General features: G+C 38.5%; 1 non-coding gene across 1 annotated transcript; it reads right to left on the bottom strand.

Moving 5' to 3' along the window:
• Positions 1–7,821: 7,821 nt before the first annotated feature.
• LOC121174961 (small nucleolar RNA R71) lies at positions 7,822–7,928 on the bottom strand. The gene has a single exon (XR_005891774.1). It is a non-coding gene; the product is annotated as a small nucleolar RNA R71 (small nucleolar RNA).
• Between the last annotated feature and the right edge of the window lie 7,670 nt (positions 7,929–15,598).

The raw sequence follows: 15,598 nt of genomic DNA, 5'->3' as shown, positions 1-15,598 counted from the left end.
TCGGTAAGGGTGATAAGGTTTCAAAAAATGTTGATGCCGAGTGTACACTATTTTTCTTCCATGTTTCAGTTGTACGTAGCTTGTGTCTTCTTCACAAATAGGGCATGCATGATGACCCTTAACACTGTATCCACTCAAATTCTTGTATGCTGAGAAGTCATTAATGGTATAAAATAGCATTGCACGCAACTTGAATGTCTCATTTTGATACCCATCAAATATGGAAACCCCCTTGTCCCACAACTTTGTCAAGTCTTTAATCAAAGGATAAAGATAAACATTGATGTCATTTCCTAGTTGTCTTAGGCGTGATATCATCATAGACATCATGTATTTTCGCTTCATGCACAACCAAGGAGGTAAGTTGTAAATTACTAGCAAAACAGGCCACAAACTCTATTGAGTGCCTAAACTGCCATAGGGATTCATTCCATCACTGGGAAGTCCAAGCCTAAGATTTCTTCCCTTCTTGTCAAAATCCGGATATAGACTATTAATCTTCTTCTATTGAGAGGAATCAACCGGATGGCGGAACATTCCATCGCAATTTCTCCCATCTACATGTAATGTAAGGTCTTTTGTGTCATATGCATTACCAGACAAACACTTGAACCTTGGAATGATCAGAAGATATCATAACACCTTTGCTGGCGGGGCCTTTCTTGGTGCTTTCATCACTGTTATAGTCGTCATCATCCTTCACTTCGTACCGTGATACCCCACACCTAGGGTACTTATGCATTTCTTACAATATGCAATCATTAGGGCATACATGAATCTTTCGATACTCTATACCCATTGGACACAATATCTTCTTCACCTGATAGCTACTTTTTGGCAACATGTTTTCCTCTACAATATGCACTACCTGAAGCAGTGAAGTGAAACTTTTGTCACTCCACCCATATTTGGCCCTGACATTAACCAAACTTAACACCACTAACAATAGTGTCAAAGACTTCTTGCACCTCGGATACAAAGACTTCTTCGAATCACTTTGCAATGTATCATACATAGGGGCATGTGATTGCTGAAAAGACTTTTATCCAAGATCACAAATCATTTCCTCTCAGAAATCTCCCATTTCTATATCAATCGATTCAAATTGGAACTCCTTTTGCATGTCTGTCAATTCACCATGCCATATCCATGTTGTGTAATTCTTCTTAATCCCATCACACAGTAGATGTTCCCATATGTCGTCGAGTACTTGGTGTCTCCCATTCAAACATTTTATACAAGGAAAAAATATTTTCCATCATTATCTGGTTGACTTCTTTCGGAGGTGAATTCCAAGAACTATTCATCGCCTTCCTCATATGCGGGCTCATGCGACTTGCATTCATCCAACTTCGATCCATGTAATTAATAACTCTGTGATAGTCACAAAGTTATTCTATGCATGAAAACCTCACTTTTTTCCTTAAAGGTGTGGTTCTATCCCATTCAGGAAGACATATTTTTATAGTACATTCATACAGAAAGGTTAACTTTCTTTTCTTAGATTTAACAAAATTTTGACAACATTTCATATTGATCTCCAAGTACATCACATGAAAGCAGTGAAAAGAATTTCACCATAATCAAGTATGCACCCGAAGAACAAAGCGAAATGCACTAACCGAAATTTTATCAAATTTAAGAAAATAAAGTTAACCTTTACATATGAATGTACTATAAAAATATGACTCTTTCCAAACTGTCAAAACAGATAATTCAAGATTCAATACAACGATTAATACAAATTGTCCGCAAGAATCATTGTATTCAATCTCAAACAGGAATCTAAGGTTCACTCATGATGAACATAACTTATATATAAATCAATACTCATTAATCACAATCAACAAGTAATAAAAACATTGCTAACAAACAAGAGCTTTAAAACTTTATGAAAAATATTTGTACCTGTGATGATGATTGTCATACCCTAATTTCGTTCGGGGATTATCGTTTGTTGATCCTTGCTAGTCGACTTACGGTGTTGAACGTCAGTTACAGTACAAAGCAAGGAACCATTCGATGTTTTGGATTAGGAAGACAAAAGATACCAAGAAAAGAGAGCAAAAGGGTCTTTTCCTTGTTTTTCCTAGGCCCCAGCTCACCTAGGCCAGCATTTGGCTTGCCTGGTGCTTGTCATCTCGGCAAGTGTACTAATTCGCACAAGTAGTATATAAAATGGTAAGACCGAGTATCATATCCATAGGGAATTTGTTTCACCTAGACTATGTATATTTAGTATGTAAACACTTTTTGACTTTGAAAGAAAGTAAAGATTGAATGGTGAATAAGTTTTCTGCAATATTAAACTACTTAGACAATGGTAAACTACTCAAGGCTGTAAAAATACGATAAATATCAAGATAAAAACATCGGGGAGTTCCCTATTGAAATTTCTCTTGCCATATAAAAAGGTTTTTATCTATTTAACGTTATTCTAGTGCTCTTACATCGAGAAAATACTCAGACCATGATTCCTCACATGAATGAGCCTAACTCTCTTAGCTTTTGTTCTTGATTCCTCAACAAATTCATTCTAAAAGAGTTGCAATAAACATACAATGTAAAACATACTAGATTACAACATTCTATTCCTAGATACATAGGCCTCTAGCTTACTCTATCAAGTTCTAAGGTTTTAAAGCATTTTCCAACACTAAAAAGCCTAACTAAACATACAAATGGGTGATCAAGCCATAAGCATGTAAAATAAATTTAGATAGAAGCAAAGAACACCATATAATAACATTAAATAGATAGTTAGAACATTACATCAAGAGTTTTCAGTAGTTTACTCCCCAACAAAGAAGTTTTAGCCTTCCATTACAAGTAAAGTTTCATACAAACAAGGAAAGACATGTTTTTAGTGAAAGAAAAATGGAAAAAGATGAGGGAGAATGTCTTCTTCGGCCTCTCTACTCTTCTTCTATCTATTTTCACGTAGTAGAATTGTTAGCTAGATTGTGGTTGTGGTGGTCTCCTTAGGTTTTCCGCCAACTCAGTGTTTTAAAGGCTCTTGGACTTCTCAGCACATGCGCGATAGTAAGTGAAAATCCGCTAAGTGAGCTTAGGCGCGCTTAGCGCGAGAAGAGACAATGACCTCCCTGGGCGGGTTGACTGCGCGCTGAGCACGCAAATCTCTGATTTATCCTCTTCTAGGGTTTCTCATCCGCTAAGCAAGCTGGATGCCTCGCTTATCCATTCTGTCTCGCTAAGTGAGTTCATTAGTAGATTTTTGCACCTTATCTTCTTTGGCCTACAAACTGAGTTGAATTCAACATTAGGTCACAAAAATGAAGTTTCTAATCTATAAAATCACACAAGAAAGAAAATATATACAATTTCCACAAAAAGAACCATAAATTGGAGGCATATTGCTATTTTCTTGCAAATTATCAATACACTAATAACTCATGAATGACAATTAACAAACTCCCCCAAATTTACAGTTTGCCTATCCTCAAGCAAAGAAAATAACAGTTTACTTGTCCTCAAGTGAAAGGAATCAACAGTGGTTAACCAAAATAGTGTTTGTTTCAATTGTATCAATCACACAACCAGAGATGACTAAGCAATGCATCAATTAACAACCTTTCAAAGTGAAATGCAGTATTTTCAAAGATATTAGGATGTCTATTAAGCAGCACAAATGAAATAAGCTAGTAAGCATGACAAGTATCAAGGAAGGTCAACCAAGCTTAGTCCTCATGACCATTGTTTCTCTCATATGCACAAGTGTTTAAGGTAATTCTTCAAATAGACAACCAACACCATTCCCAACTTTTGCATTTCATCTCATTCCATACAATCACACAACCAGAGATGACTAAGCAATGCATCAATTAACAACCTTTCAAAGTGAAATGCAGTATTTTCAAAGATATTAGGATGTCTATTAAGCAGCACAAATGAAATAAGCTAGTAAGCATGACAAGTATCAAGGAAGGTCAACCAAGCTTAGTCCTCATGACCATTGTTTCTCTCATATGCACAAGTGTTTAAGGTAATTCTTCAAATAGACAACCAACACCATTCCCAACTTTTGCATTTCATCTCATTCCATACAATCATAAACACACAATATAGATCTGAAGGACTTTCTTAGCTTGTAATGAGGCTGGGCTACAAACAATTCATGGTTTTTCTAGGATGCAAAACTTAGGTTCTAGGAGAGCATTCATCCATAGATCACCTTTCTCTTTAACCTCCCAGCTTCTATTGACATGCCACAAACACAATGAAGTTACAACACAATTAACAACACACAGAGCTTCACTTATTTTTGATATTCTCTTTTTTTGTAGCAGTTTATGATTTCTCTTACTAGTTAGTCCTTTGGCTCTTTGTGTAGCTGTTACTTTCATTCCTGTAACATAAATCGCCCAAACACACTCCCCCAAATTTGGGACAAATTTTTCTTAAACCATATAATGCTCTCCTACAACCTAAGATAGGGTAAGCAGAGATCGCAATTGCATTTAAGTTCAGGGTTCAAAGACTCATTCAATCATATTCAAGCTAAAAAAAAAGGTGTAAGGATTTAATCATTCATGACATGGTAAGGCTATTTGGCTAAGTGGCTAAATCAATTCAATCATGGCCTTCATCATTTCCAATTCATGCATTCGTTCAGTATTCAGAGATTCATGCAAAAATCAGTACTTGATGCTAGTCATTCTCTCATAATTTAAGATTCACACATCTCACCGAGTTACAAAAATTGGTTACCTTCACCATTTACCTGTCAAACAAGCTAACATTTTCACTCTCGCTCCTAATTTTCATGCTCTTTCTCTTTTACATACTGCATACTTATTCGAGGTATATGATCTAGCATCGCAAGTCACTCAAATCATGCAATCAATTCAGTTCAAACCAATATCAAACAAACACCACTGCTAAATAAATTCAAAAAGTGTATCATAAAACCATTGTGCAAAATTCAAAACCAGTAAACTGTTTAAAAGTAGTAAAAAAAAAGCTAAGTAAATAAATAAAAGTTAAACTAAAACTGTCCAAAAATCGGCATAATTAAATGAAATCATGTCATCAATGATCCTTTGCTGGAGCTGGATCATCTTGAGGTGGAGTAGGGTCATCCTGAGCTGAGGTGGGCCATGGGTCCCAAGTTCCCTGTGTCGTAGTCACATCCGCTATATAGTCCTCGTCGATGCATGCCTTTGCTGCGCCCTCCTCTGCAGTGACCTCCATGGGTGTGCTTGCAGGGGTCTCTGATGTGCCATCATTTTCTTCTATTTTCTAAACCCTTTTTGCACCATTTTAATTATTGATTGGTCTTAATTGCCAATTAATTAGGCAGTTTTATTATTTGGGCTCATTTAGCTAATTTGATGTTTTTAATCTAATTTCAGGAATTAATGAAACATTGGGCTTAATCCGGATTTTGGTTGTGGACTTGAAGAGGGCAAATAAAGCAGCGCTTACCTTAGTTAATTTCTAATTAGGAAATTTCGCAATTTTATTTTATGTTGTTCAGTGTTTATTTCGTTTTGGGCCAGAGTATTGTAATAGGGCCCAGTGACTTTGAGTGACTCTTTTTAAATAGCTGCCTTGGGATTCGTGCATGGCATTCTATTCTGCTATGCTATTTTCATTATTCAGAGCTTTGGTTTTAGGTTTTCACGTTTTTCTGTGCCCTTGTTACAGTTTTCGTTCTTAATGCAAATTTCCGTTTTCTGCTTCTAATTACGAGTCCATTCTTGCTTCTTCTTCTACTTTCATTTACGTTTCTGTTCATTTACGTTTCTGCTTCATGTTTCATTTGCGTTTTCTGTTTGAATCCATGGAAGGCTAGATTTTCTGGTGTTGTTTCCTTTTGAGGACGAAGCCCAACTCTCTTTGAGGTTTCGTTTGTAATGTGGTTTCCTGGCAGTTTTCCCTTCACCAATTATCCCAATTTCGTGAATATTAATCAGTGCACGCTTCGTGTTCGATTAATTGCCTCTGAGCCTAACTTGCGTTCATGCTTAATGGACGAAGGGCTAACTGGTGTATGTGGTGCCTAATCACGTATTGAAAACCCTAAGTTGATTTTCGCTTAGTAAATTGAAATAGGGTTGGATTAAGTGGTTGACTGTTAGGGACGAATTCTCCATAACCCAGGATAAGAGAGTGGTTTCTGAATCAGAGGAAACAACCCATTTTTAATATTAGTAGTTTCGTATTCCATTTTATTTGTTCTGCTCTTTAATTACCAAACAACCAAACCCCCCCCCCCCCCATCGTTACTGTTACTGCAAGTATATTATGAATATTTGGCTTGTCACTGCTCGTTGGGAAACGACCTAGGATCACTTCCTAGTCACTACATTTTCATGTTTATTTGATTCGGGTACGGCCTCGATCAAATTTGGCGCCGTTGCCGGGGAGCAGTGTCCAAAGGTTCATAATAGTTAGCTAGTGTTGTGTGTTTAATCCTTTCGTGTTTTATGTTTAATTGTTAGCATTGTGTTAGTATGTGTGTTAGTGTTGATTAGTGTCCTGGTATTTTGTTTAATGTGTGTTCTGTTTCAGTTTTACCATTAAGCGTTTCCCCTGTTTCAGTCTTGGGTGTTTTGCTGTGAAGATTGTGCTTGAAAACAGAGTAGTAGTAGAAATCAGCTTGCGGAAAAACAGAGTAGTAGTAGAAATCAGCTTGCGGAAAAACAGAGTAGTAGTCGAAATCAATTAGAGACGGATTTTAGCGACCACCCATGTTGAATTAATTGGGATTTTTTTTGTTTTAGTAGCTAGGGTTGTTATTTTTGGCTGAATTTTTTTGTGGTAACTTCTTTTAATCCATATTTTGTGGGAAAAATAGCTAGAGCCTTTAGTTTGGTCAGATTTGAAAGTTCCAAAAAAGTAGCAAATTTTGTGTTTGTCAAAACTTCAAACGGCCATAACTTTTGCTCCGGTTATCAGAATCGCAATTATTATATATGCATTTGAGGTCTCCATCGTCCAAAAAAAGCGATTTTGTCAAAAGTTTTTTATTTTTCAAGTTTTATTCACTTATTTTTCTTAACCTACCAATTTTAGCTTTCATAGTTAGACTTTGAATTTTTGTCTGAAATTTTTTGTGCTATCTTCTCATCATTTTATAAGGTTGCTCACAAAATTTCAAGTCATTTGGATATCATTTGAGGGTAGCTGTAGTTCAAACCTACACCTTTATTTACATGACAAGGCAACTAGTTGTGTGCATGCTGAATGTAGTGTATGACTAGAGGCAATCCATCTGACTTACAACCCTTTGATCCTGAGATAGATAGGACATTTCATAGATTAGTTAGGCATCATTTTATACCTTTTGATCATTCTGAGCATTCCATAACTGGTGAATCTGTGCATTCTGTTATTGGTGATTTTGAACATCCTGATCTTGAGCATTATAATTTTGAGCATTCTGATTCTGAGCATTCTGATTTTGCACATTCTGAGAACATGACACAACCTCCACCTCGTGAGAGGACTCTAAGGGAAATGGCTGCACCTGATTTCACCTATGAAAGCTTGTGCATCCAATACCCTGATGAGGATGTCCCATATGTTCTTAAGACTGGACTGATTCATTTGCTTCCAAAGTTTCATGGCCTTGCAGGTGAAGACCCGCACAAACATTTGAAAGAATTTCACATTGTCTGCTCCACCATGAAACCCCCAGATGTCCAAGAGGATCACATATTTCTGAAGGCTTTTCCTCATTCATTAGAGGGAGTGGCAAAGGACTGGCTGTATTACCTTGCTCCAAGGTCCATCACGAGCTGGGATGACCTTAAGAGAGTATTCTTAGAAAAATTTTTCCCTGCTTCCAGGACCACAGCCATCAGGAAGGATATCTCAGGTATTAGACAACTCAGTGGAGAGAGCCTGTATGAGTACTGGGAGAGATTTAAGAAACTATGTGCCAGTTGCCCCCACCATCAGATTTCAGAACAACTTCTTCTCCAATATTTTTATGAAGGACTCAGTAATATGGAGAGAAGTATAATAGATGCTGCCAGTGGTGGAGCCCTTGGAGACATGACTCCTGCTGAAGCCAAAAATTTAATTGAGAAGATGGCCTTCAACTCCCAGCAGTTTAGCGCCAGAAATGATGCCATAGTCATTAGAGGAGTGCATGAGGTAGCTACAAACCCATCTGCATCATCTGAAACTAAGAAGCTTGAAGGCAAACTGGATGCGTTGGTCAACTTGGTAACCCAGCTGGCCTTGAATCAGAAATCTGTACCTGTCGCAAGGGTTTGTGGTTTGTGCTCCCCTGCTGACCACCATACAGACCTTTGCCCTTCCATGCAGCAACCTGGAGCAATTGAGCAGCCTGAAGCTTATGCTGCAAATATTTACAATAGACCTCCTCAACCTCAGCAGCAAAATCAACCACAGCAGAGCAATTATGACCTTTCCAGCAACAGATACAACCCTGGATGGAGGAATCACCCTAAACTCAGATGGTCCAGCCCTCAGCAACAACAACAGCAGCCTGCTCCTTCCTTCCAAAATGCTGCTGGCCCAAGCAGACCATACATTCCACCACCAATCCAACAACAGCAACAACCCCAGAAATAGCCAACAGTTGAGGCCCCTCCACAACCTTCCCTCGAAGAACTTGTGAGGCAAATGACTATGCAGAACATGCAGTTTCAGCAAGAGACCAGAGCCTCCATTCAGAGCTTAACCAATCAGATGGGACAATTAGCTACTCAATTGAATCAAGAACAGTCCCAGAATTCTGACAAGCTGCCTTCTCAAGCTGTCCAAAACCCCAAAAATGCCAGTGCCATTTCATTGAGGTCGGGAAAGCAGTGTCAAGGACCTCAACCCGTAGCACCTTCCTCATCTGCAAATGAACCTGCCAAACTTCACTCTATTCCAGAAAAAGGTGATGACAAAAATCTACCTAACAATTTCTGTGCAGGTGAATCTTCTTCCACAGGTAATTCTGATTTGCAGAAGCAGCACATTCCCCCTCTTCCATTCCCTCCAAGAGCAGTTTCCAACAAAAAAATGGAAGAGGCAAGAGAAAGAGATCTTGGAAACGTTTAGAAAAGTAGAGGTAAACATACCTCTGTTGGATGCAATAAAGCAAATTCCAAGATATGCCAAATTCTTGAAGGAGCTGTGCACTAATAAGCGGAAGCTTAAAGGAATTGAACGAATTAGCATGGGCAGAAATGTCTCCGCATTGATTGGTAAATCTGTTCCTCAAATTCCTGAAAAATGCAAAGATCTAGGTACATTCAGCATACCTTGTATTATAGGGAATAGTAAGTTTGACAATGCCATGCTAGATTTAGGAGCCTCTGTTAGTGTTATGCCTCTGTCGATTTTTAATTCTCTATCTCTAGGTCCCTTGCAGTCAACTGATGTGGTAATTCATTTAGCTAATAGAAGTGCTGCCTATCCGGTTGGTTTCATAGAAGATGTCTTAGTTAGAGTTGGTAAACTGATTTTCCCTGTTGATTTTTATATCTTGAATATGGAAGATGGATTTTCTCAAGGATCAGTTCCCATCATTCTAGGCAGACCCTTTATGAAAACTGCTAGAACTAAGATAGATGTTTATGCAGGCACACTGTCCATGGAGTTTGGTGATATAACTGTTCATTTTAATATTCTGGATGCTATGAAATACCCATCTGAAGATCTTTCTGTATTTCGTGCTGAAATAATTGACCATGTTGTTGATGAATACATGACTGATCTTTATTCTAATCTGCATGCCTCTCACTCTTCATGCATTGAGTCTGAAATTGTACTTGATCATATGTCTGAATTTGATGCTGAGAGTGAATCTGAGAGTGATATTGATTGCATGCCTGGTGGTGGTGTTTTACCTCTTGAGATTGATTTTATAGAGTCAGATAGGACTAACCATGTTTCAGGAAGTACACATACCTCTGACTTTCTTTATGAGGTAAAGGCTGAGAAACCATCTCCTTCTACCACTGTCTAGCCGACCACACCAGAATTGAAGCCTCTGCCATCAAATTTAAAATACGCTTACTTGGATGATAGCAAGAGTTTTCCAGTGATTATATCTGCCTCCCTTGCTGATGAGCAAGAGGAGAAGTTGTTGTCAGTTCTCAAGAAGCATAAGAAGGCTATAGGCTGGACCCTGGCGGACATTCCTGGTATTAGCCCATCCACATGTATGCATCGAATAAATTTAGAGGATGGAGCTAAACCAGTAAGACAGCCACAGAGAAGACTCAACCCGGTGATTCTTGATGTAGTGAAGAAGGAGATAACCAAGCTTTTGCAAGCTGGAATCATTTATCCTATCTCTGACAGCCAATGGGTGAGTCCCGTCCAGGTAGTCCCGAAAAAGACTGGCCTCACAGTGATCAAAAATGAGAAGGAGGAGCTGATTCCTACTCGGGTGCAGAACAGTTGGAGAGTCTGCATTGACTATAGGAGGCTGAACCAGGTTACCAAAAAGGACCATTTTCCCCTGCCATTCATTGACCAGATGCTTGAACGCCTGGCAGGTAAATCCCACTACTGTTTTCTTGATGGTTTTTCTGGTTATATGCAAATTACTATTGCTCCTGAGGATCAGGAAAAGACCACATTCACCTACCCCTTCGGCACTTTTGCTTATAGGAGGATGCCTTTCGGCCTGTGCAATGCCCCTGGTACCTTCCAGCGGTGCATGATTAGTATTTTCAGTGATTTTTTAGAAAATTGCATAGAGGTGTTTATGGATGATTTCACTGTATATGGATCCTCTTTTGATGGTTGTTTGAATAGTTTGGAAAAAGTTTTGAATAGATGCATTGAAACTAACCTTGTTCTAAATTTTGAAAAATGTCATTTTATGGTTGAGCAAGGTATAGTTTTAGGCCACATTATTTCCAATAAGGGCATTGAAGTAGATCCTGCAAAAATTTGTGTTATTTCACAATTGCCTTACCCCTCTTGTGTGCGAGAGGTGCAATCTTTTCTTGGTCATGCAGGATTCTATAGGCGCTTTATAAGGGATTTTAACAAAGTAGCCCTTCCACTGTCCAACTTGTTGCAAAAGGAGGTGGAGTTTGACTTTAATGACAGATGCAAAGAGGCTTTTGATTGCCTCAAAAGAGCGTTGACTACCACCCCCATCATCCAAGCACCCGATTGGACAGCCCCTTTTGAGCTTATGTGTGATGCATCAAATTATGCATTGGGGGCTGTCCTTGCTCAGAAAATTGATAAATTGCCCAGGGTGATATATTATGCTTCTAGGACTTTAGATGCTGCCCAAGCAAATTATACTACTACTGAGAAAGAGCTTCTAGCCATAGTTTTTGCTCTTGAAAAATTTCGATCTTATTTGCTTGGTACTCGCATTATTGTTTATACTGACCATGCAGCTCTAAAGTACTTGTTGAAGAAGGCTGATTCTAAGCCTAGGTTGATCCGATGGATGCTCTGGCTCCAAGAGTTTGACTTGGAGATCCGTGATAGGAGCGGAGCACAAAATCTAGTTGCTGATCATTTGAGTCGGATCGAATGTGTCTCTGATGCAGATTCACCTATTCGGGATGATTTCCCGGATGATCATTTGTATATATTGTATAGTATTTCTGACTCTCTTTCTACTCCCTGGTTTGCTAACATTGTCAATTATTTAGTTGCCTCTGTTTTTCCTCCCTTAGCATCTAAGGCCCAAAAAGATAAGATTAAAAGTGATGCTAAGCATTTTATTTGGGATGACCCCTACTTGTGGAAATTGTGCAGTGATCAGGTCATTAGACGGTGCATTCCAGATCATGAGACTGACTCAGTCCTGCAGTTCTGTCATTCTTCCGCACCGGGAGGTCATCTGGGTGTTCAAAGGACAACTCGCAAAGTGCTTGATTGTGGTTTTTATTGGCCCACCATCTTTAAAGATGCGTGGAAGATCTGCAGCACTTGTGAGCAGTGTCAGAGAGCAGGAAATACACTTACATGGCGACAACAAATGCCTCAGCAACCTATGCTATTCTGTGAGGTGTTTGATGTCTGGGGTATAGATTTCATGGGTCCTTTTCCTGTCTCTTTTGGTTATGTTTATATTCTCCTTGCAGTTGATTATGTTTCAAAATGGGTGGAAGCCAAGCCCACTAGAACTAATGATGCTAAAGTTGTCGCAGACTTTGTCAGGTCTAATCTGTTTTGCAGGTTTGGAGTACCTAAAGCAATTGTTAGTGATCAAGGAACCCATTTTTGCAACAGGACAATGCATGCCCTGCTTAAAAAGTACGGGGTGGTACACAGGGTATCCACACCATACCACCCCCAGACTAATGGACAGGTAGAAATTTCTAACAGGGAAATCAAGAGAATTCTAGAGAAGATTGTGCAGCCAAGCAGGAAAGATTGGAGTACCAGGCTTGATGATGCTCTCTGGGCACATCGGACTGCCTACAAAGCACCCATAGGAATGTTTCCTTATCGGGTTGTCTTTGGAAAGGCATGTCATCTTCCAGTGGAAATTGAGCACAAAGCATACTGGGCAGTGAAGACTTGCAACTTCTCTATGGATCAAGCTGGCGAGGAAAGGAAGTTGCAACTGAGTGAGTTAGATGAAATCCGCCTAGAAGCCTACGAGAATGCCAAGTTCTACAAAGAAAAGACCAAGAAGTTCCATGATAGCATGATAGTTAAAAAAGACTTCGTGGTTGGGCAAAAAGTGTTATTGTATAATTCTAGGCTTGGACTCATGAGTGGTAAGTGGAGGTCTAAGTGGATTGGTCCTTTTGTTGTTACTAATGTTTTTCCTTATGGTACAGTTGAGATCAAAAGCGACTCCACAAACAAGAGCTTTAAGGTCAATGGACATCGACTTAAGCCATTCCTCACGAACCCTTCTTTAGTGGACGTAGTGGTGGAAGAGACTTCCTTACTCCACCCTACTCTTCCTCCACCATGACTTAGGGAGTTTTTCTTTTCCTATCTCCTTCTTTGCTTTTATTACACTTGTCCGATTCTCTTTGATGATTTAATTGTTTTTAATCTTTTAATTGTGCTACATTGAGGACAATGTGTTGTTTAAGTATGGGGGGGGGGGGGAGTGTTCTTTGGTTTTGCTAGTTTTGTTGGTTTTGTTAATTTGTTAGTTGTGTTAATTTGTTAATGTTGTTAGTTTCGTCGGATTTTCAGTTTAATATTTTGGGTCAATTTCATGTGCACGTACGACTTTGCATGTTTTTCTTTGAATTATAGGATATGTTCAAGAAATGGGTAATTGTTTTGAAAATAAAAGTTCTTGACATTTTGAGACTTGAAATCCTTGATTCTTCTCTACATGTCATGATAGTTTTGAAAGCTCAATTTGAAAGTGATGATTTTACCTTTGTGAGAATTTGAGCCATCCATCATTATAATCATTTGGTGTGTTTTGCCCCATTGATTGCTTGCACAATAGCCTTGGCTTGATTCTTGTTGATGCGTCCTAATTCACATGCATATTTGGAAATGATTAAGACAATTTTGTTCTTAAAAGCTTCTAGCCAAATGGACTTACCTTGAATTAATTCCTTTGATAGCCCTTTTGAGCCTTGTTTCCCTTTCCTTGTTTTGAAGCTCACTACAAGCCTTAAGTGAAAAACCATGATATTACCATATCCTTAAGGAATTTTGGAGCTTTGGAATTGTTTTGGGAATAAGTGTGGGGGGTTTTTGTTTCATTGGACAACTTGTTTTGTTGGCTATGCTTCATGATGTATTTTGGGCCATACTTGATGTACATTGTATATTGGTTAAATGTTGGACATGCTGAATGAAATGTTGTTTCTCAAAGGCTAAAGAGTAAAAAAAAAAAAAAATTTGAAAAAAAAGAAAAAGAAAAGCAATAAAGTTGAGTGAATAAGATCTTAAATGACACAAGAATGATGAAACTCTTGGTTCTACTCTTCATGTTTAATTTTTATCTTTACTTCTTTTTATTTTTTTCTTAATATGCACTTATTCCCCTTTGCTCCTCTATTCCTTTGGGATTTAGCCACTTATTCCATATTTCTCCATACCTTGTCCTTGGCCCCATTACAACCTTAAAAGACCTTTTGATCCTCATGTGCTTGTGTTTATGGGTTGATTGTCAATTTTAGAATCTTGCCAAGTTTATGTGGTGTTTGCTTTCATGGGTGCTTTGAGGGTAAATAGTAGCCTAGACACTTGAGAGATAGAGTGTATATCTTGTGAGGCTTTATCACTTTTCATTCTTGAGCTGATTAACTATTTTGCCATGATTGGGTTGCTTGGATGATTTTCATGAATGTCTTGACTTTTTGGATCTCCTTATGTTAGATGTTACCCATTCCTTTCATTCCTTGATGTTCATTGAGAAATATGTGAATGTTTTTGTTTGTCTCCCTTTCATATCCTTGGATTTTGTTCTTTGTTTCATTTTGTCCAGGAGTGCAAAAGGCTAAGTATGGGGGGTTTTGATGTGCCATCATTTTCTTCTATTTTCTAAACCCTTTTTGCACCATTTTAATTATTGATTGGTCTTAATTGTCAATTAATTAGGTAGTTTTATTATTTGGGCTCATTTAGCTAATTTGATGTTTTTAATCTAATTTCAGGAATTAATGAAACATTGGGCTTAATCCGGATTTTGGTTGTGGACTTGAAGAGGGCAAATAAACCAGCGCTTACCTTAGTTAATTTCTAATTAGGAAATTTCGCAATTTTATTTTATGTTGTTCAATGTTTATTTCGTTTTGGGCCAGAGTATTGTAATAGGGCCCAGTGACTTTGAGTGACTCTTTTTAAATAGCTGCCTTGGGATTCGTGCAGGGCATTCTATTCTGCTATGCTATTTTCATTATTCAGAGCTTTGGTTTTAGGTTTTCACGTTTTTCTGTGCCCTTGTTACAGTTTTCGTTCTTAATGCAAATTTCCGTTTTCTGCTTCTAATTACGAGTCCATTCTTGCTTCTTCTTCTACTTTCATTTACGTTTCTGTTCATTTACGTTTCTGCTTCATGTTTCATTTGCGTTTTCTGTTTGAATCCATGGAAGGCTAGATTTTCTGGTGTTGTTTCCTTTTGAGAACGAAGCCCAACTCTCTTTGAGGTTTCGTTTGTAATGTGGTTTCCTGGCAGTTTTCCCTTCACCAGTTATCCCAATTTCGTGAATATTAATCAGTGCACGCTTCGTGTTCGATTAATTGCCTCTGAGCCTAACTTGCGTTCATGCTTAATGGACGAAGGGCTAACTGGTGTATGTGGTGCCTAATCACGTATTGAAAACCCTAAGTTGATTTTCGCTTAATAAATTGAAATAGGGTTGGATTAAGTGATTGACTGTTAGGGACGAATTCTCCATAACCCAGGATAAGAGAGTGGCTTCTGAATCAGAGGAAACAACCCGTTTTTAATATTAGTAGTTTCGTATTCCATTTTATTTGTTCTGCTCTTTAATTACCAAACAACCAAACCCCCCCCCCCCCATCGTTACTGTTACTGCAAGTATATTATGAACATTTGGCTTGTCACTGCTCGTTGGGAAACGACCTAGGATCACTTCCTAGTTACTGCATTTTCATGTTTATTTGATTCGGGTACGGCCTCGATCAGTCTCCTCAGCCTCCCCAGCCTTTGGCATGTCCTGTGCCTGCGGTTCCTGGGCTG

The sequence above is a fragment of the Glycine max genome, chromosome 5 (genome assembly GCF_000004515.6).
Source record: "Glycine max cultivar Williams 82 chromosome 5, Glycine_max_v4.0, whole genome shotgun sequence".
Classification (NCBI taxonomy): Eukaryota; Viridiplantae; Streptophyta; class Magnoliopsida; order Fabales; family Fabaceae; genus Glycine; species Glycine max.
Note: the sequence above shows the minus strand (reverse complement) of the source record. Positions and strands in the feature narration are given on the sequence as shown.